Below are 22338 nucleotides of genomic sequence, written 5' to 3' on the forward strand. Positions count from 1 at the left end.
CTTTTGTAAAGGAATCCCAGCGCACAATTAAATTGTGCGCAGTTAGAATCCCTAGGCCTAGCTGCAATCAGGGCCATGTCCGCCGCCCAGGGTAGCTCCTCCACCTCTGTGGCCCCTGCCCCATGAACCTCCAGGCTCACAGCCCCCGCCCTGCAAGGCTTCTTGGCCTTGACTGCCCAAGCCCCGTGACACTCCTCCTCCGCTGCCCCACAAAGCTCCTCGCTAACAGCCCCCACCGCATGAGGCTGCTCGGCCTCAACCACCACTGCAATGCTCCTTCACCTCACCACCCTGTGAAGCTGTATACTCACTGCCCCCTTCCTGCTCCTCCACCTCGTGTCCACCACCCCTGCCCCGTGGTGCTCCTCTGCCTCAGCCACCTCAGGAAGCTCCATGCTCACAGCCCCCTGCCCTGCGAGGCTCCTCAGCCTCCGCAGCCCCAACACGCCACGCTGTGAGAGCCAGACCAGTCCTTTGGTCATCGGGGCCCACAGCTCCCTCCTCCCCCAGCTGTACCGCGGGTGGCTAGGGGCCCACAGCTCCCACTCCCTCAGCTCCCTAGCCTGCTGTTTGGTTATCTGTCTGGTTGTGATGGCACCTGGCTTTTTATATATATATATTAGGATGGATATATCTACACTAATAAAAGAGAAACATGCAAATTGGTGTCACTCCACTATGCCCACCAGCCAATCAGAGCGACTATGCAAATTAACCCAACGAAGATGGTGGTTAATTTGCATACGCAGGCACAAAGCGAAGACTGAAGAGGACTGAAGATGGCGGCGGCCACAGAGCTGGAGCGAGCAGGAGGCTTGGGTTGCTCCCGGGTACAGAGGAAGCCAAGCTTCCTGCCGGCCCTGGACTCTGCTCAAGGAGGGGCTGGGGGCCTGGGTCGCTGGGGGCAACCCAGGCTTCCAGCCAGCCTTGGCCTCCGCTTGAGGAGCTGGAAAAAAAAAAGGAAGAGCTGGGAGCAGCTACAGCAGAGAAGCCAAGCCTCGCTGCTGCGGCCTGACCAAAGGCCTGGGTCCCGGGTGCCGGAGGAAAACCGGTGCTGGCAGCCAGGGGAAGGAAGGACTATTGCGAGAATCTTTGTGCAACGGGCCACGAGGTTGTGTGTGTGTGTTCAGGCATCTAATTACATAAACCTTTCTCACTATGCTTTCATTGAGATGAGATGGCCAATATTGTTGGAAGAAATTGTGACTGAGATGTATTTTATATGCGGCAGATAGAATATATCTCTTAGAAATTCTTTGGTTACAGAATTTCCTGCAGTTTGGTAAAATTTATTTCTCTTATTGGTGTAATGGAAGTTCTGCCATCCTCCAAACCACCTACTCCAGGAATTGATGTGGTCACAGTTCTGGTAAGCTTGAATAATTTCTCTATCATTAAAATAGTCTTTCTGGTATGCATCTTAATAGATAATCAAAAGAAAATATAAAAATCAGGGTCACAGGAAAGATTATTAATGCGTCTTTAATGTTTACTACATTTTAACCTTTTTCTTTGGCTTGAAAGCATTATCACTCTATTTCTTAGATAAATTAGTGCCTATGAATTTCATAAATAAGCTTGGTTACAACAGACCCTTTCAGACATATGGTGGAGATCTCTGTAATGCATGCCACTCATCCTTAATGGTTTTTTTTTCAAATTCTCTTTGTAGAGTGCAGTGTTAGTTCATTTTATTTATGAATCACTGTGTAGTATTGTTCTCTCCAAACAAAGAAGCCTAATGTAGAAACAAATTATTTGGAAGTAAATTAAAAGGCCAGAACATTCCAAAATGTAAATCACACAAGCTTTCTACTAGATGAAGAAGACAGAAGATTTCTCTTAGTCCTACAGAGTCAGAAACCACCTTGAGTGCAGCTCACACATTGACTCTTCATATCCTCCCTCCCTACTTCCTCTCCCTTTAAACATGCTCAGAGAAACTACTCACACTGGTGAAAGAAGGAATCATTAAGTCATCATATGGCTCTGGGAATTTTCTTCAAAAAAATTATTTTGTTAGGCATAGAAACCAGGAAAATTAGGGCATCATTTTAAATATACTTTAGAAAATATATATATTTTTATACTTATAAATGTGTTAACATGATGTTCATAGGGAAGTTAAAAAAAACAAACAAAAAACTGCCTTGCATTTTTAACTCAGCCTCAAAATGCCAGCACAAGTGAAATGACATCATTACTGGGTTGAAAGTTTTAACGATTTTACTCCAGAAATTTTCAATGGTTAGAATAGTACATAATTAATTTCTGTCATTTTAACCACTACTAGAATAAAATAGTTAACAAAAGTTAATAATGTCTGTGATGCTAAGGATTATAAATTAAAAAATTGCATTTTGAATTTACTCCAGACCTATTTTATGTTTTTTGCTAAACATTTTGTTCCCAATAAATACCTAAATTTTATAAAATGTAATATCACAGCCAGAGAAGGACTGCCAACTCCCCCACAAATAAGTACCACTCAAATTTGCTTGGTCAGTTGGTTGTACTTTGTTTCTTGGTCCTTTAGAGTCTTACAACACTTTTCATTTAGGGGCTTCAGAGAGGCACAAAAACATATGGCCACATAGCTGCCCTCCCTCTTGTCACCACATGCATTTGTTATCCTTAGCTATGAACAGTTTATAACTATACTGGTGCCAACAGAACTGGAATTAAAATTTTAGGACTACTCTACTGCCTATGTGGATAACCGGAAGTAGTATTCAAAATATTCAACTAATATGTATGGCATGGCATGAACCAATCAGAATGCATGCAAGTTCAAGAACAACCACCAGAATAGACACTAATGTAAATAAATGATGTAAGCATGCTGTTGCAGACCTGCTAAATATAAGCCCTGTGGATAACTACTGAAATTTTACTGTATCATCTAGTCTTTCAAAGAACCTGCTGATGCCCCTCATAGGTGTCTTTGGTATGGCCATTTCTTCTAGTCCCTAAGACTCCATCCCTGGAAGGCAGCTCTCATTCAAACCTCAGGTCTCCACTAGTCTGCTGGCTACACTGTCGTCTCTAACTTCCCTCACTGGGATACAGCTACCTCTCTTTGGAAGTTCATCTGTCAAGCTGACTGCCATCACCACTGCTCTACTCTTGCCCATGTCATATGGGGGCTCCTCCTGGAATCTTACGGTTTCCCTTAAAAAATCCTAAATTCTGGAAGCACATCACTGGCATTCCTACTGAATCCTACACTTTCTGTTCTTGAACTCATATAAGTAAGGTCGGGCCCTAACTGGTTTGGCTCAATGGATAGAGCATCGACCTGGGGACTCAAGGGTCCCAGGTTCGATTCTGGTCAAGGGCATGTACCTTGGTTGCAGGCACATAACCAATAGGGAGTGTGCAGGAGGCAGCTGATCGATGTTTCTCTCTCATCGATGTTTCTAACTCTCTATCCCTCTCCCTTCCTCTCTGTAAGAAATCAATAAAATATATTTTAAAAAAAGTAAGGTCAGGATCTTAAATAACCCACCACCTGGTCCCTAACTCCATAGCCATTTTTTCCTGCCACAATTCCTTAAGGCCAAAGGAGTGGGCTTTCATTCCCTCCTCTCCTCTTTAGTTGGCTCTACCCCCTGGAACGCACTAAACCTCTCATCTATTCCACCAGTCTTGATTTGCTGAGAGCTAATGGATTTAGAAAATCCCTTTTCCTCAACAATACCTGACTTTCAAGGCATTACTGTGCTTCTTTTCTTAAAAGAAGTCAAGAAGTTAAACTTTGAAATGCAAAGTTGATCAGCGGGCCCTCTGTTTATAGTACCAACTCTGTCCTTTTCTAGGGCAAAAGCCTCTTGGCTCTGCGAGGAAATTATTTAGACATATCCAAAAATTGTTTCTTTAAAAATATAAATTAGCTGTTGACAAAAAATGATAATCTGCTTTTGAAAAATTAGAAAAAATATAGAAGTTATAAATGATGATATTTAGCACACTATACTGTGTTTATATAGAAAGCAGCATGTTAATTAAAGGCAGCATGGAAATAAAGGTCTCCACATCAAGTGATAAAATCAAGACATTTTTGATAAATTGACTAGAGCAGGCAAATAAATAGAAATTGGTAGGCTGGGAAAAAACCCTTTAGTGAGTCACGGATCATTAAGCAGGATTTTAGGCTATGCTGGGATTCTTTCTCTAGTAATCTTACCGTTGTTGGAGTTAAATCAGAGGCTATAAATAAACGATTGTGGACCTATCTCAATTAATTTCCCATCCTCAGCCCTTCCTTTCAATCCCTAGCCTAAATCTTCATCACGAATATACCATTGCAACTTCAAACTCTGAGTTAAATTTTTTAACAAAGTAAAGGAAGATAGAATAGGACTCTGTATAATACCTGAAATCTGATTTTTTTAAAAAAACACAATTTGAGGGCCCATTCTAATTGTTCTTCTGATTTTCTACTCTATTCTAAGAATCTGAAGAGTCTAACTTTACTGCCTGCTAAACTTAAAAGTGTCCACACATGGAGACCAGTTAAGTTTGGCTCTCTAAACAACTAGAAGATACCTTCCTACAAAGAATACAACTTTTTTTTTTTTTGAAATCCTGTGGCTTTTTAATTTTTTAATTTTTAAAATATATTTTATTGATTTTTTACAGAGAGGAAGAGAGAGGGATAGAGAGTTAGAAACATCGATGAGAGAAAAACATCGATCAGCTGCCTCCTGCACACCCCCTACTGGGGCTATGCCCACAACCAAGGTACATGCCCTTGACTGGAATCGAATCTGGGACCCTTCAGTCCACAGGCCGATGCTCTATCCACCGAGCCAAACTGGTCAGGGCCAGAATATAACTTTAAATCATTATGGGCTACCACGGGAGAATCTTCTGGGATAGGAGTCAAATCTCAGTTTTAGAGGAACAACAATTATTCTCCAAAGTACCAAAGTGATATAAAAAGAATTCACTGAATAACATACAAACCACTACCTACAAGCAACCACCAAAGGCATGTAAATTCAAACTACAAAAAGGTAGAGGTTCAGATTTCCCATTTAGTTGCATAGACAAAAGTTTTCTGAATCCGTAAGTCACTTCCCCCCCCAACAGTGCTAAGATCTACTAGTATGTCCTATTCATGACACTGTCTCCCACTGTTTAGAATCTGGCATTTTTCCCAGTTACTAAAAACTTAATGAAAAGTAGTCACACAAACCCAACCCGACAGGCTTAAAATCTTTTGTTGGTTGTCTTCTATAATTGCTATTACATGTATATTTAGAATAAAGGACACTGTACCCTTAGTTGCTCATTCTAACATGTTTCCCATTCTCTTGAACTGTGTGCAACTTTAGAAATTTCCAATCACCTTACTTTTAAATACCTCAGCTTACAATATAAAAGGGCTTATGGCTTATTTAAATAAAGACATTATACATAGCTCTGCCTGCACTCTTTCAAAATACTCAATTAGCACAAGCTACCTTCCAGAGGATTTGCTTTAAGTCAGGTGGAAAGGAATATTATCTCAGAATCAAAGAAGCAAAAAAGAATATGGAATGCATAGCAAACCAAACATCTAAAAAACATTAGACAATTTCCTCATATCTTGAGGGTGCTGGTGGTAGTCCCCTCCCCCCATTCCCCACCTTAGAATATTTTGCCAAAGATTGCATTCTGGGCACAACAAAAAGGGGTCCAGGATGTCTTTGAAAGGATGTAATGTTCAAAATGTTGCAGCCCCTTCTTATCAGACAGAGGCTCAGGAAGTCTCCCTGCAGCCTCCAAAATACTGCAGGCTCAATTACGCTCGGGGTACAGTGAGCAGCAGCACCATTAATCATAACCAGGGCATTAAATGCCCTGAAAACAGTTCTGAGTCTGCAGCTTAAGGACCATCGAAGAACTGAGCTGGTCTCTGACAGCTGGGCCATGCTGCCACCTGGAGGTCAGCAGAAGACACAGCTCCTGTGATGCCAGTCTTTCCCTCCACTTTAGAGGAGCTACAAGGTGGACTGTGTTAAATATCCCCTCCTTCTTGGACACTTAACCCTCTTCTTCCTATGTCCATCGCTCATTTTTCAGTTGGTAGTGGAGCATGTGAGGCCAATAGCAGTAGGTGAAGGTGGACAGTCCCTTGCCTTCCATGCTTTCCTCATCCACATCTTCACACACGGTGTAGCCCTATCTTTGGGTGCACCTTCTCTCCAGTTCACCCATCCAGTTATTCAACATTAGAGGCCTCATGCTCTGTTCTAGAGATAAGACACTGTATCCACTCTCAAAGTGCTCCAACCCCAGGTGACGAGGGACAGAAGAAAATAGAGGGTTGTGGCCCAGTCATGACGAGTGTTCATACTGGGCGAACACCAGATATTGTGGGACACAGGAGGAGTACTTAAATTTGTCAGGGGTGAAGGGCATTAGGAAGCCTCCAGTGCAGTGGTTCTCAACCTTCTGGCCCTTTAAATACAGTTCCTCATGTTGTGACCCAACCATAAAATTATTTTCGTTGCTACTTCATAACTGTAATGTTGCTACTGTTATGAATCATAATGTAAATATCCGATATGGATGATGGTCTTAGGCGACCCCTGTGAAAGGGTCGTTCGACTGCCAAAGGGGTCGTGACCCACAGGTTGAGAACCGCTGCTCCAGGGGGAGGGACTCTTTGGAGACATAAAGGACCATTAATGGTGTGCTTTTGAAATCTGATGAGTCTATGGTCAAATCATAGCTACAAATACAAATCATGTAACTGTCCTAATTTTCATTTTCCTCACCTGAATTTTTTTTTTTTTAGGAATGACACCTATTTTATAATGTTATCATAGAGGATACAAATGATATGTATTAAGGACCTGGAACACTGTATTAACTTAACACCAGAGAGTAATTTTGTTTTAGTTATAACTGTTCTAACAGAGCAAGCTAGACTTACCTGGGCAGAGAAGAGGGGCATGGAAGAGACAACACACGCCAAAATGGATGGGTGAGAGAACACTGTATTCAGGGATTTTCAAGTAGCCTGTTATTGTTAGATACATTTCTGTTTTACTCATATTCTCATGTTTCTGTATGTCTGCTTTCCTCCATTATCTTACTCTTTTTTCTCTCTCTCTCTCTCTCTCTCTCTGCTGTCCCCATTCAACAAAGGAAAAATTCCACTTGTTTCCAGAATATTAAACAAGCCTTTAGTTTTCAGGTAGTTCAGAGTGAAAATATTTAATTGGTGGGAAAATAGGCACTTGGAAAGAATTCTGTTTTCATCAAATTTCCTTTGGGCAACTTAGTAGAGAGCTTGGTGGGTAATACATTCTAAGAAAATTCTAGCCTGTCCCTACAGAATGCGTTGGTGAGTTTGAGTGAGCTGTAGTGACACCTCCTGGCAAAAGAAAGGGAACATCAGTTGATACAAAACTTTCCAGGCCTCTACAATTTTATGATCAAAAGCAATACATGAAAACATCTTTTCCAGAACTGTGTTTCTATCTAAAAACAACCTAAAGATATACACACTCACATGTACAACACAAACTCTGGTTCGACTAACTTCCATTTTAAAAACCAGCTAAATCAAAGAGAGAACACAGTTGTGGTTGTCCCCCCCCCCCCACCCCCCGCCCCCTGCAAAGCATCAAATAATTAATTTGACTTTTTAAAAAGTCTTTAATCCACATATTTTGACATTGTGACAGAGTCCTATTCAACATTCTCTGAAGCCAGAAGTAAAATGCAATTGAAGTTACTTTATAACGTATTTTTAACCTGGTTCTTTGTGAAACACTGGTATGATATTTCATCTTGAAGGCTGAACTTCAACATTCCAATACCTCACCCCAAACCAACCCAGCATTTCCCAAAACTGAAGTTTCCATTTAGGCTGTCCCTGACCTGAAGCATGCCCAGGTATATAGTCCACCAATCTACTCGTCACTCCCCGGCACCCTCTCAAACTCTCTACCTCTTCAAATTGCACGTGTGTTCTGACAAGCATTTTTAAAGTACTCTGGACCTTGAAATGTAGCACTCACCAGGTTCTCTACTAAGAAATGCAATTCCATGATTATAATGGTTAGACTCTTAACCAGCCAGCTAGCCAGCCAGTCAGTATTTATTTATTCATTTGCCTAGTACTACATGCCAGACCTTCTGCTAGGTATTGGGGGAAACCAATGTAACCATGACAGGCATTATGCTTACTTCACAGAATTTAAATTCTAGTGGTCAAATAGAGGGAAAACAGTCAACAAATGAAACATTCAAATAGTAACAAGGTCAGTTAAGAAAACAATGTGTGGAGAGTGAACAAGGAATAGTAGGAATTGACCTTTAGATGAGCAGAAGTCAGGGAAGGGCTCTTAGAGGAGGTGGCAGAAGCTGAGACGTGAAGGACAAGTTTTCCATGCAGAGGGAACAGCAGGTGCAAAAGCCCTGTGACAGAATGAACTTGGTGTATTCCAGGAAATAGGGAGGAAGCAGAAAGTGACTAGCATTGATGTTGATGCAGGTGACCATAAGGATTTAATTCAAGGTGCAATGAGAAGTCCTTGGATTTGAAATAAGTAAAGGTACAATCTAACTTAGGTCTGGGCAAATAACTAATACATAACAGTACTTACTTTGTGCCAATCATGTGTTTAATCATCCTACTAACCTTATATAAGATAGGTATGAATATCCTCAATTTTATTGATAGGAAAGGGAAGTAAAGAGAAGTCAAGTAACTTGCCATCAGTCTCACAGATAGTGAATGGCTACGCTGGGTTCATACCTAGGCAGCCCATGCCTGGAGTCCATGCTTCAAACACTATTGCAGTCCTGACTTTCAGATCCTCAGTTCTGCAGGAGCAAGAGTGGGGGAAACCTGCTGGGTGCTAAGGTGCTGCTCCAGACGAGAAATTACAGTGTCCTACTGCAGACAAACAGCAGCGGAGATGGTGGAAGTTCAATAGATTTGTGATATATTTTAGCCATAAATTCTATGGTTTTGATGGCTTGGCTGTGGCAGGCAAGGGGAATGCCGGGTGGGGGCAAACATTTCAATGACAGTTGCATCCCACTACAGAGATGATTTTCACTATTGTGTTTATTCAGTAGACATTTTCTGTGTCATTAGGCCCCTCTCATAAAAAAGGTTCTCTCTACTAAGCTGAGTGTATTTTCAAAGGATTTACTATATATAACAATTTTCATCTCACTGTCCAATAAGACAACTTTCTAGCATGGTTCACTTTTTTTTCTGGTCTTTTCTATGTACATACACAAAGTTGTATCATATACTATGTACAGTTTTGAGTTTTTTCTTTTTTATATTATATCATCTATTTTTACCTTGTCAATACTTTTAAAAAATACTTTTAAATGATGCTTGCTGTACTTTATTGTTTTTTCTATCTTTGGGGAGATATATCCTTTCTAACTTTTCACTATTCTAAGTAACACACTTTACATAAATCTTTGACTCCAACACTCATTATTTCCCCAGTCTAAACAACTAAACATGGAAGTTCAGGTCTAAAGAAATAGTTTTATTCACTGGTAAATTGCATTTACATATTTCTACATCATATTCCACTAAAATGTAATAGGTTGAAATATCAGGAAGTGAATAAATATGGCATTAGGTGTCTATGGAAATGTTTTTCTGATTGCTTCACTTATATCAGTGAATAGGAAGCAAGGCTGTCATTTGAGCGTGTAAATAGAGATACTGAGTGTTTAAGGAGAGGAGGAAGTATGATACAGTCTTCAGGAGAGTGAGTGGAGTAGGCTAGTAGAGTAAGATTATTTGATAACCTCAAGAACCTATTTAAGATTAATGAATATGAATATATTTTTCCTTAGGTGTGTTCAGCTAATGTTCAGCTGTGTGGGTACAGGTGTGGAGTAAAAGACAGTTGGGTTTAATCAAGATTAAATTTCCAAATCTTGATCTCTATCTGCTCTGCTGGTCTTGGGTCTAATGTATGGTTCTTCTTCCCTGAACCCTCTGGATCTTCTATATGTGCCTCACTTCTCTCTTTTTTCCCAGCACCTCTATGCCAGAGACCCCTATCTATTGCTTCTTCACCTCTAGACTTCTACTTGTCCTTTTTCCTTCAAATCCCCCAGGAAACTTTCCCAGTCTACCACCTACCTACTGTTATAGCTCCCCAAATATCCCATAATGATCTGTATCATTTCATTCACCACATTTATTCAGTATCTCTAGTCTCCATTTGATTCTAAATTCCTTCAAGGCAGGGATCATTTTTGTTGTTTGCTTTTCTTTGTTATCTCAGCATCTAATGTATTCGGTATTTATATAAAAGTGAGTTTTTTCTAATTAATAGATAAATTTCCTAATAAACCTTCACCAGCAAGAAATCAAGTTACCTCAATTATACCCATACCCTACCATGCACTACTAATGAAGACATTTATCAATAAAAAGTAACAGGCCTAAGAACAAAATTTTCAGCTACTAGTCAAAAGTGTTAGAAAAAAGAAAAGTATTCAATTCCTCATGTGATTTGGATCCAACATTTAGTTTATCTCTTTAGCTTTAGAATGACAGTAGTAATTACAACAAACACTATATTTGTATAGAATTCTTTAGATTGTTTAAACATTTCCATGTTTACAATACAACTGTAAAACACACACATATATACACATACCTCCCCCGCCCCCCGCAACACACACACACTCTTCCAAAAAATGTCAAGTTTAAATTGAACTATGCAGATTCCTTCAAAGAGACAGTGACTTCTAATTAAATTTTTAAGAAAGGACAGACATTTCACCAATATGGTCGGGAAAGTAGAATATTACAGGCTATGTGCAGCATATGGAAAATATCTAAAGGCAAATACTTTGTAAACTTCTCTAATAAGTTATATCTTTGTGGGTGAAATTTATAGCTTATATATCTTTGCCTCATGAGATCATGTACAAAATCCATACTGAACATAAAATGTGAAGAATAAAGGAAGGGCTTACTTTTTCATGATCGTTCTACCTTTAGGCAGACACAGACATGGAATAAAGAAAGGAAGGCACAAGCTTTAACCTAATAACCTAGCGTGGGAACTGCAGATACATTATAATTCTCTCACTGCAATCTTCATACACAAAAGGTAATGGAAAGTAGAGATAAAAGAAACTCAATTGCCATTAGAAAATAAAATAGGATTTCCACTTAGATCTTTAGAGGCAGCTATTTTTAAAAAATTAATTCACTTGATAACTGTTCAAGTTTCTTCCTCGCTTTTTCTGTGAACATTTATCCTATGTGCTCTGGATGGAAATGGATGTTACCAAATCTTCGAGTTTAAATTCACAGCCCCAAAGAGTTAGACAAACCTGAACAAGCTGGTGAGGGAGGCTTAACTGGTCTCCAATCTCTTAGGAATAATTTGAGGACAAATTCTCTGCCCAAATATTATTAATTATATATTTAGCACCTTAGGTATCTTATTTCTGAGAGGCTTTAGAGATCAAAAGGGCTGTGAAAAAAAAGTGAAGAGAATCAAAGCTAGAACATCAATTTGAATTGAGCTGCACAATGAGAAGTTACTCCAGCACCTTGTTGCTACGAAATCTATAAATAACCCTCTGAGGTTCACTTGCCAATTAGGAGTCATCACATGGCATGCACCTTAGATGTCAGCAGTTAATTTGCATGTCAGTGAAACATTCACTTGATGAAAATTTTAAAGCTTTATGCACTATTTATACCATCATTGGAAGCAAAGTAAGTATACTAAAATACACACATTTTCATTATATCTAATGTGCTTTTTAAAAGGCCAAGTTTAAATGGTCAGTATTTATCATTGTCTGAACGTTTGTTTCAGTTTAGGACAACAGTACGTTTAGACTTTAAATGATTTTTAACATTAACTGTAATGAAGATATCTGGGGAAAATATGTGGAGATAGAGAAGATGAGAATCAGTTTTCTACTCAGATTTTAAGTCTAATTCAGAGTTCGTGGCCTTAGCCATAAACATGTCACCCTGGGTCAATAATTTAGTTCAATTTTTTTTTCAGCTTTTTACTCTTTTCCCCCCTCTCAAGTTTTTTTTTTTTTTTTTACAGTCAAAATGAACAGTTTTATGGGTGGTCCCTTCTTAAAGCTTAAAAGGGTTGTTGATTCAAGTACAAAGGGAAACAACCACCGGGCACTTACACTTAACTACTGTATTTAAGTACAGCCCTTAGAACAAATAGTGTATTTACATAGCCAGAAATTTCATGAGCTGCCATCCCGGTAGGGTTTAGTTTGCCATCAGAATTGCTGCTACTGTCAATCAGGTCCACCCAAGGGCTGATGGAATAGCAAGCAACAAAGTCAATGAAAGACAAGAAGGAAAGAGAAAAAGAGAAGGGAAGAGAAGGAGAAAAAGGGGAGATGTGTCTGGAAGTCTCCAGTACCACAGCATCACAATGATGTTGCCAACATTTATTTCCATCCTCAGACTATTTGGAGTTTACTACACCCAGAGGATATATATCTAATGAAATGATATGGCTACTTTCTTTTACCAGTTGGTACTATTACTAGTGTTTTTCTATAAAGTGTAAGTTGATCGTCATTAACAATAAGGTCTGAGTTTTCAATTTAATGCAACAGATGTGTGTAAATATGTTGACTCACTTATTAGCTAATTTGTTATGTGCTTATGTCTTCTCTACCCAGCTAGAATATAAGTATCTTTACAGCAGAAATCATGCCTTAGTTTGCCTAACATCCACTCAGCATTTATAGTATTACTCAATAATATTTGAAGACTTGATTGTATTTCTAATCACTCATTCATATTAACTTTGATGGTTTGTCTCCTTCCACAATAAAAAAATACATTTCGACAGAGAAGGTAAGTAGAATAAGATAAGCTCATTGAGAACAATAACAGGCATATGCATTTCATGGAGCCTTATATGATCAATAAATTAGATCTTGGATCGACTTCGAGCTTTCTAATGGCCAACCAAAACAAAATGTAATCAGTTAAAAAATTCACATTAACTCTGAGATTCAAAATACTAATTTATAATATATATATATATATATATATATATATATATCAAAAATATACACAATGATTAATTTGCTTAGTCTTATATATTTATTTCACAATTGCTCATATTTTTATTTAGTCATGTTAGTTTACCTTTTCAAGAAAACCTAAATGACTATTGGTTACTAAAAATAAGACCTAATTAAATATTTTTTCTTCATATTAGATTATGGGAAGAAAAAGTAAATTGAACATTTACATGCATTAATTTAAATGTACGTAACCAATTTATTTCTGGTTGCATTTGGTTATGAAAGTTCAGTGTCAACTTTTATCTTCCTCAGTAAATTTCATAATCACTAAACTTATGGAAAAAACTGAACTTCTTAAATAAAATTTTTCTAAAATGAACATGAAAGTTTTAAATTTTACATAAAAAGAACAGCATTCCCTTCCCTCCCAGCCAGGCATCTACTCCCCACCCCTGGCAAAAAGGAAAAAAAATTAAGAAAACAGTGGGTAGATTGCATTACTTAGTATGAAGAAAAGTGAATGGAATTAAAGTCACCATTCAAATGTAACAAAGCAAAGACAGGATGATACTCTCTTAATTTGCCTATGCTATGTGAAGTTAGTGCTTGAATTACTCAAATGTATATTATGCGCTACATAGCTTGGACTTTTAAAGGTCAAAGAAGTATTCCTGGATGAATTTTATTCAGTGAAACCCACCTTTCTTTTCCTGTGTTAAGTCCTCTTTCCAGGTTTAATAAAAATTATTCTCATTCTCTCTCTCTCTCTGCCCCTCCCCCCACTAATTCCTACATGTTTTCAATAGCAAATCCCCTAACCGGACATGCTGAAAATATTTACACATAAATCTATGGCATGAGGAAAAAAAGATTCAGAGCCAATAGAGTATTAATTTAAAAGGCAATTAATTTTGAAGAAGAAAAGGGGATGAATATAAACTGAGCAAGAGCCTGAATGATAGTATAAAGTACAAATAATTCTCTATTTGGGGGTCCTGAGAAATTTCAGCAAGTGGTTCTGGAGTAATGAATGTTTGTAATTCATTAGCTACTATTTTAAAATGCAAAGCACACCATGACATCAATGATGTTCTTTTTCATCTCAACAAATAGGCTATTACAATTAAAGCACTTGCAAAAAGACACTATATTTCAATATTGACTTTGATGAGATTTCTATGTTTAATAACAATAATTTAATAAAATTTTATAATTCCATAGAAAGAAGAAAATGTGTTATGAGGTTGGTTCAAAATACATGTTGTTGTATACAGCAACCTTTTATGATTATTTAGTAATAGCATTTCTATCCTGAAATTTTCTTTTCCTCTGAATCCTTTAGTAAGGTTTTAGTGTATCTTTAAGAAAATAATCACTATTTACTTTAAAAAAATAGTTTTCCCACTAGAGAAAATAATAGCATTTTAAAGTGCTTGATATTCTTTTCTCACTTTCCATCTTCCTTCAGCTCCTAGACAACAAAACAATGGTTCTTTCTTCATGTGGAACAGTAAACTCAATAAACACAAATGGCTAGGGGGCCTCACAGCAGTGAAATTATGGCTTTAGAAGGACTTTTTTTCTGTGTGAAGAAACAAGTTTAAAAGGACCTTTTTCAACATACTTTACAGTCATATATATTTCAATGATATAATTAAATTGGCAACACTAAAACATTGCTGACTGATAAAGGAGACCAAAATAATTAAGTTTTGGTCTTTGTACAATCAAGATTTAGTGCAGCAATCAATCCGGACAAGAATTTGGAGTCTGGAGACTGCAGAAGATGAAGAAGCAACTAGCTAGAATTGGTCATGTGGGAAGGTGGTTAAATGAGAATACAGTTTATACATAGCTGTGGGTACCTTCCATATCTTAATCTTCATTAGAATCTGGTTGATTCATTGCTCATGTGGCCCCATACTAAGTTGAACATGGTATGCAAGTAGACACACAAAGAACAGTTTAAAAGATAATCCTACGCATTCAATGAGCACTATTGATATTGAAAATACAAAATATAATAGGCTGAAAATATAATATGTTTTTGTTCAAAGCCGGATAACAAGAGGCACAAATACTGTGATGAAAAGCATTAAAGATATCAACATTAAAGTGATAAAGGAGAGAGAGAGAAAGCACTGTGTACTTTCCATGTGTGTATTTGTGGAATTGTGAGTATGGTTTGGTTGCCTACTCAGGTTTCCATTTTTATTTCTCTTCTACCTAACTCCCTCTCCCCACCTTAGAATAGATCTCACAGCTTTCTGTTCTCTAAACAATACTCCTACTGCATGGCTTTTCCCTGTGGAATCAGACTGTGGTCAGAGAGAGGTTTTCATATTATTTCTCCTGGGGGCTGGAACTCCAGGCTTCAGCAGACTGATGCACTTAGCAAGTCCATCAGGGAAGTCAAAGTAATATTTAACCAGGGCAGTAGAGTGTATTAGTAACTACTGGGGTTTACAACCATAATATAAAATGGAAATACAACCACATGTATACACACACACACACACACACACACACACACACACGTGTGTGATATATATCTATTATATATATATTAGATATATATAATCACAATTTTAAAATCTCTTATGTCAAATGCTTATTCTGATTGTTACCCATGCACCTTAGAAAAAGAAGGGATGTCCTCCTCAGGGAAATGCACCCTCCTTTATAGTGGACTAAGGAACCATGAACATGATATCACTGTCATTTATGGAAAGGGGGGGCGGGGGGGGGGGCTCAAATAAGAGTGTCCTGATCCTCCAACGAAATGAGCAGCACTAGTGGTGTTCTGACGTCTCCAACCAGAGACAACAGGCTCCCTTTGCCTCCGCTGCACATTCCTGCCTCCATGAATGTTGGGTAGCATGTGGCTGGGGCGGGGAGCAATGGATGTCTATGCTAGCGCTTGGCAGTTTGTAGAGTGGAAAGTGCACTTTGTTTTTAAAAAGGGATTCTTCTCCAGCAACCATGCAAGTCGACTGGCTGAAGGCACAAATGGAATAAACACGCATTCCAAAAAAAAGTGGGGGGTGGGATTAAAAAAAACACCCCCAAACAACTAAAACCCACACCCAGGAACCTTTAAGAGAAACAGGTGCTAACAAGAGAAGCCTAACACTTAAAACTCGATCTTCCTAACCCTGAAGGCAATTTCAAGGGGGAGGGGGAGGGGGGCGGGCGGGAATACCGCGCCCTGTTTCTGAGGGTTTGATTCCCTAGGCTGCCTCCGTGAATCAGAGTCAGATCTAAGTTTCACACTCAGGAGCGGATTTCGCTGCCGACTACTATTGCCCTTCAAGCCCCGAGAAGTCCGTTTCCAAACTGGGCGAGCCCTCTCCTCCTGACGCTCTTGGCCATCACTCCTCCAAGTCGTCACTTGTATCTGTGGCTCCTGAGCGGGGTCTGTGAGGCTCTGCCGGGCCCCCAAGAACAGTCACCGCGAACAATGAGCCAGACAAGGGACCCACCCATCGAAAGCCAGCCGCCGGCCGCGCGCCTGCCTGCTCGCGGGACGCTCGGGCTGCAGGGCTCTCGGTCCTTCCCCCTCCAGGACCCAGGAGAGCGAGAAGGTGGGTCGTTCTCTCCGCTCAGACCCCCAGGATTCCCCAGCCCGCCTCCCTCACCCACCAGTTAAAGATGCCGCGTCTAAAAAGAAAACCCGAAGAGGGGGCGGCGTGGCGGTCCGGCCGGCTGCCCACCCCATCCCACCAGCCCGACTGGGGGGAGGGGGCGGCTGGCACTCACTTGCGCCCGAGTCCGCGGCGCCTCGCATCCCCCTAGGATTTGGGGTGGAGGCAAGGGGTGGGGCCAGGAGCCATAAAGTGGCTTCCGCTCCCTCCCCTCCCCTCTCTACCCCACCCCACCCCACCCCGGCCTGGCCAGGCTCTGGGTTCGGGCAAAGCACAAAAGACGGGGAGCATCGGTGCCAACAACTCCGCCGCCAACCCCGTGCGCAGCGCTGCGCCGGCGAGCGGGCGGCGGGGCCTCGGGCCGGTCCCCGCGCCGCCGGGACGCGGGGAGGCTGGGCGTCCCCGGACGCCGCCGAGGCTCCCCGGGGCGCCTTTCGCGCCGCTCCGCCGCGGGAACTCCTCGCCGGGCGCACGCAGGGGCGGAGGCGCGGAGACATGGGCAGCCGGGGCGAGACTTACTTGGGCACGAAGGTGGAGCCGGGCGCGGCAGGTGTCTGCGCCGCCGGCCCTGGCGGAAGGCGCCGGCGGCCGGCGCAGCTGCGAGCCGGGCTGCACTTGGCGAGGGCGGGGAACTCCCGGCCGCCGGCCCCGCGCCGCGCTCCTCGCCGTCGCCGCCCCGAGCGCCGCAGGCACGCGCCTCCCTGCGCCTCCGTCCTGCTGGGGCCGGCGCCCTCCGCTCGCGGCTCCCGGCTCCCCCACAGACCACACCCTGTCACCTCGGCGGCCCTCCACTCCTTCCTCGTTGACACTTCCACCGGGAACTCCGCGTCAGCGTCCTCCCACCCCCTCAGCCCACGTGCTTCTGCCGCTCCCTCCGCTCCGAACTTCCCCTGCGGAGCCCCCACCTCCGCTCGGAAACCCCAGGGTCGCGGGAAGCTGGGCGGGGACTGACCTGTAGGTCCTCGCGCACGTGCCCCCAGCCCCTGGAGCGCACGGAACTCATTATTGGGATTTTGTTAATGCGATGGTTTAGGTATTGTATACTGTATGTGAGGATGCATTTTTTTTTTTTTTTTTACTGTGCCATATATCACTTTTAATATTATCGACTGTATTCCAGAGTGTCAGTTTGTAATCATCCAGCAGCTCCTCACTGGCAGCGTTCTCCATATGCAAAAGCCCAACAAAATTCCTCTTTTGCCCAATTCAAACAGAAATGCCATTTTATACGGAGCCCCCTCCGGGTGTTTTTATTGTTGTTGTTATCATACAATTATTTTGATATTTACTCTTCCCTGTTTCTGCAAAGTTAGAGGCCCTTTCAACCTTCTGAGGATATTTTCATGGTAATTTTTACCATCTATATGGTATTCTTTCTGCACGTGACTGCCTCTATTTTAGCCCATAAGTTTCTCAGACACAACTCTGTCATACTAATAACTCTATCAGCAGCTCCTAGTATACTGTAGTCCCAGTATAAACTATATGCTCAAAAACCTGTTCGAGCAATGAATGCCCATTAAATATAATGCAAGCATTGGTGGTTTTATATCATATTTAAAGGAATGAAGCCTTCGATCTCACGCTGGACTGTATCCCAACTAAGAGGTCATATAGAAAAAGAAAACTTTTTGCATTTGGCTGGGTGATTTCTCACACATTCCTTAACATAATTCTTAAAAGGCGTCTTCACAGGTATCACCCAGTTTTTCTATCTTGGTGAAGGTCAGCAGTTTAAGCCTCCTAAGTGTTGGTGCTGGGGCTCCATGCTTCAGACTAGCACTGGCTGTCCAAAGCCACACGCTAAAGCTACCTACCACCTCCACAGAGAGCCTGCCCAGCCCGCTGTCCTCCAAAGAGCGAATTTTCCCCTTCGGTTGTCCAACTCTGTAACTCTTTGACCCCTGTTAAGTTAGAGTTAAAAAACAAACAAGCAAACAAAACCTCTTTAAGCTCAGACCTCTTGTAGCACTTACTGTCTTAACTCTTACACTTAAAAAAATTTCGCATATATTTTGCCTCAGCTAATCTTGCATCTTCTACAGGTTTTTTTTTTATTTCTTGTTCTCTCCAACGAAATAAACAGCAGCTAACATTTATTAAGTTAGAGACATCATCTAACAGCCAGCCATTGCTCCAAGCACTTTAAACTTCTGTTAGCTCATCTAACCCTTGTGAACCTTATGGACTGTTTTATAGATGAAAAACTAGGCACAGAGTTGTGGTCATCTAGTCACTAATTAGTGGAGCAGGGATTGGCTTCCTGACAATCTGCCTCATAGGCTGCTTTCTAATCATCTTGCTACATGACCTGCTATAATCCCTTGTACCAAAGGGATGTTAACAAATATGTTTAATAATGAATATCTTTTCATCTAAATTTAGCTTCAGAGCAGGAAAAAGAGTAAGTAATGAAGTGGGCAGAACTTTAGGTTATTGAGGACGTCTGAGTGGCCAACATTACCAGAACTGCTTTCTTTGCGGGATCAAGAACCACCACCTGTGACCTGTATTTGAAATCTGAGGGGGACACAGTCCAAGCTCATGCCTGCAAGTGTGTATGTGAGATAACTAAGGCTTCAGGTTTGTATTCCAGGTCTTCCTGCACAGTCGGTGAAGGACATCCCCAGCTAAGCTGACTCCTGGCTAAGCTCACAAACAAGCCCGTTGGTATTCCTCAGGGACACTACTTTGTGCAAGGTGTTCCCTCAGTCCCTGTGGCAGGCTGAATAATGGTCCCCCAAAACATCCATGTTCTTACCTCTGGAACCTCTAAGTGTTACCTTGTATGGCAAAAATGTACTTGGCGATGTGATTAAATTAAGAATCTTGACATGGGGATATTACCCTGGAATATCAAGGTGGGTCCTAAATGCAATCACATCCTATCTAATAAAGAGGAAATATGCTAATTGACTGTCCCACCCTCAAAGATGGTGGCACCCACAGCCAATAAGGAGGGAATATGCTAATTGACTGCAATGCCTTCAAAGATAGCAGTGCCCACAGCCACAAGATGGCAGTGCCCAGTTCTCTCAGCCCTGCCCGGGCGGCAGGTGCACGGCAAAGCCAGGCCTGCCCACTACGAGTGCCTGCCTCCAGAGACCCCCAGTCCCCTCAGCCCCCCCAGCTGCCCAGGGCCAGCCTGAGGTGCAGACAAGCCTCCAATGGCAGCTTCCCAGCCTCCCAGGGCTGCCCAAGGCTCAGGTAACCAGGGCCGGCCGAGGCTTGAGCTGCTGGCAGTGGCAGCAGGAGAGGTGTGATGGGGTGTTGCCTTCCCCTGATCACCAGGGAAAGTGCTTTTAACTTCTGGCTTCAAGAATTGTATGAAAAATAAGTGTGTGTTATTTTAAGCCACCAAGTTTGTGGTGATTTATTATAAAAACCAATGAGCATGAATATAGTCCCCAAATCTGAAAGATGACTTTCTATACCTGGGGGTGAAATAGAAGAAGGTGTTCCAGGGAATTGGTCAGCCCCTTCTTCTGTGGCTGGCAGAACCAATCAGTTGGGGAGAAAGAGTGGGAATTTAACCCCCAGCATAGTCCTATATAATAAAAGCCTAATATGCAAATCGATCAAAAAGTGAAACAACTGGCAGAACAACAGGTCACTCTGACATGCACTGACCACCAGGGGGCAGATGCTCAACACAGGAGCTGGCCCCAGCCCTCAGACCCCAGGCCAGCCAAGACCGGTGCCAGCGGGGGTCCCTCTCCCCCTGACCCCCAATCGCCCCACCGGTCACCCCACAGATTGGCCCTGATTGCTGGCCAGGCCTAGAGACTCTACCCATGCATGAATATCATGCACCGGGCCTCTAGTATTATATAAAAGCCCCTAATTTAGACTTTGTCACTATCTCCAAATAATAAATACATACAATACCACATACACTTATATGACTTAAAATAAATTTGATATTTTAAATTTGTTTTCTACTATCTTATCATATTTTTTAAAGTGTGTGATAGTTTAATTTTAAAATAGTCTGTAAGTATTTAATGAATAGCAAAAATATTTTCATTGAGTTATATGCTAATTTGTAAAATGAAAAAATATATAAAGTCTTCATAAACTTTGTAACCCTTTCTTGAAATTATCTTACATTTTGCAATATTGAACAAAAAAGTAGCCCAGATTCTCTTAACCTCTGAAAGTTCCTAGTAGCTGAAATTAAGATTATTGATATATGTACTAAATTTTTCTCTTCTCTCTTTTTCCCTTCTTCTTCTTCTTCTTCTTCTTCTTCTTCTTCTTCTTCTCTCTCTCTCTCTCTCTCTCTCTCTCTCTCTCGTTTTTGATTATAGCTACCAGATAAAAGACAGGACACTCAATTAAACTTGAATGACAGCTAAGCAACAAATAATTTCTTTTAGCATGAGTCCATGTGTCATGCAATATTTGGGACAATAAATTGTCTCTATTTTGCAATCTTTTGTGAACCATGTAGTATTTGGGGTTTGGGGAAATACTTATACTAAAATGTATTCATTGATTTTCTGAAATTCAGATGTAACTGGGTACATTGTATTTTTATTTGCTCAATCTGACAATCCTATTTTTAAATCTTCATTTACTTATACATTTTCCCATTCTCCCTTCACTGGGACCTCTGTCCCTCCCCATCAGCTTTCATTGGGACCAATGAATTTATTTTCACTTTAAAGCAATGCTGAAACAAGATTTAACACCTTGCTGCTGGCCCAGGGCTGATGTTTTGCTCCACAGAAAAGAAAAGAGAGATGATGTGACTCTCCTAAAACTTGGCCACAGAGCATAAATCTACTCCAGCAGTGGGGGATTTCCCAGTGGGTCAGACAAAATGTTTAGCTTACTATTAGTCATTATGTAAGTAGTGAATTGGAGTAAGATGAAGTCGTGTGTGTGTGTGTGTGTGTGTGTGTGTGTTTCTTTAGAACTGTTTCTCCATCATTTACAACCTGGATTTAGTGCAATAATTCTGGCCAACAGTAGGTAAATGTCATTGGTTTCTTTGACATGATTTACCCTATGATTTCTGTCAGCTAGATATATATTGGGTGGTACCACAGGCTGGGACAGAGGATGATAATCTGTGTGTTTTGTATTGGAAACATGAGAAGGACAAATAAGGAATGTCAAGTAAATCACTAATTTTTCTGAGACTTAATTTCTTCTTCTGTAGAAATGAAACCCCTGCGTGGCCAGTGTTGCTCAGTGGTAGATCATTGACCTGTGAACTGGGAGGTCACGGTTCGATTTCCGGTCAGGTTACATGCTAGGGTTGCAGGCTCTATCCCCAGTGTGGGGCATGCAGGAGGCAGCAGGTCAATGATTCTCTCTCATCATTGATGCTTCTATCTCTCCCTCTCCCTTCCTCTCTGAAATCAATAAAATATATTAAAAAAGGAAATAAAACCCCTGATTCTATACACTTTATATCTCTAAACTACTGTACCATTATTACATTTTTTATAACATCTCATGTTCTCCATTATGAATTATTTGGAGACATGAAAGTCAGACAGTTCTGACTTTGAATCCCCAAGTCTCTGTCCTCTAGTTGATGAACTTGGCAAATTTTTAATCTCTCAGAAATTCAGGATTCTCTACCTAACACACAGGGATAACAATAATCCCCTCATAAAGTTGTTATGAAATTCAATGAGAAAATATATGTATAACGTTT

General features: G+C 41.1%; 1 protein-coding gene across 6 annotated transcripts in view; it reads right to left on the reverse strand.

The window, feature by feature from the left end:
- SEMA6D (semaphorin 6D) overlaps positions 1-17246 on the reverse strand; it is a 563670-nt gene extending 546424 nt beyond the window's left edge. For all 6 annotated transcript variants that reach the window (XM_070423454.1, XM_070423474.1, XM_070423470.1 and 3 more), the window contains exon 1: positions 17187-17246. The gene's annotated coding sequence lies outside the window, so the exon portion shown is untranslated. The remainder of the gene's footprint in view (positions 1-17186) is intronic.
- Between the last annotated feature and the right edge of the window lie 5092 nt (positions 17247-22338).

This window comes from Myotis yumanensis, unplaced genomic scaffold, assembly GCF_028538775.1.
Source record: "Myotis yumanensis isolate MYYU_CA2020_CCGP unplaced genomic scaffold, mMyoYum1.0.hap1 SCAF_1, whole genome shotgun sequence".
In the NCBI taxonomy this organism is placed as follows: Eukaryota; Metazoa; Chordata; class Mammalia; order Chiroptera; family Vespertilionidae; genus Myotis; species Myotis yumanensis.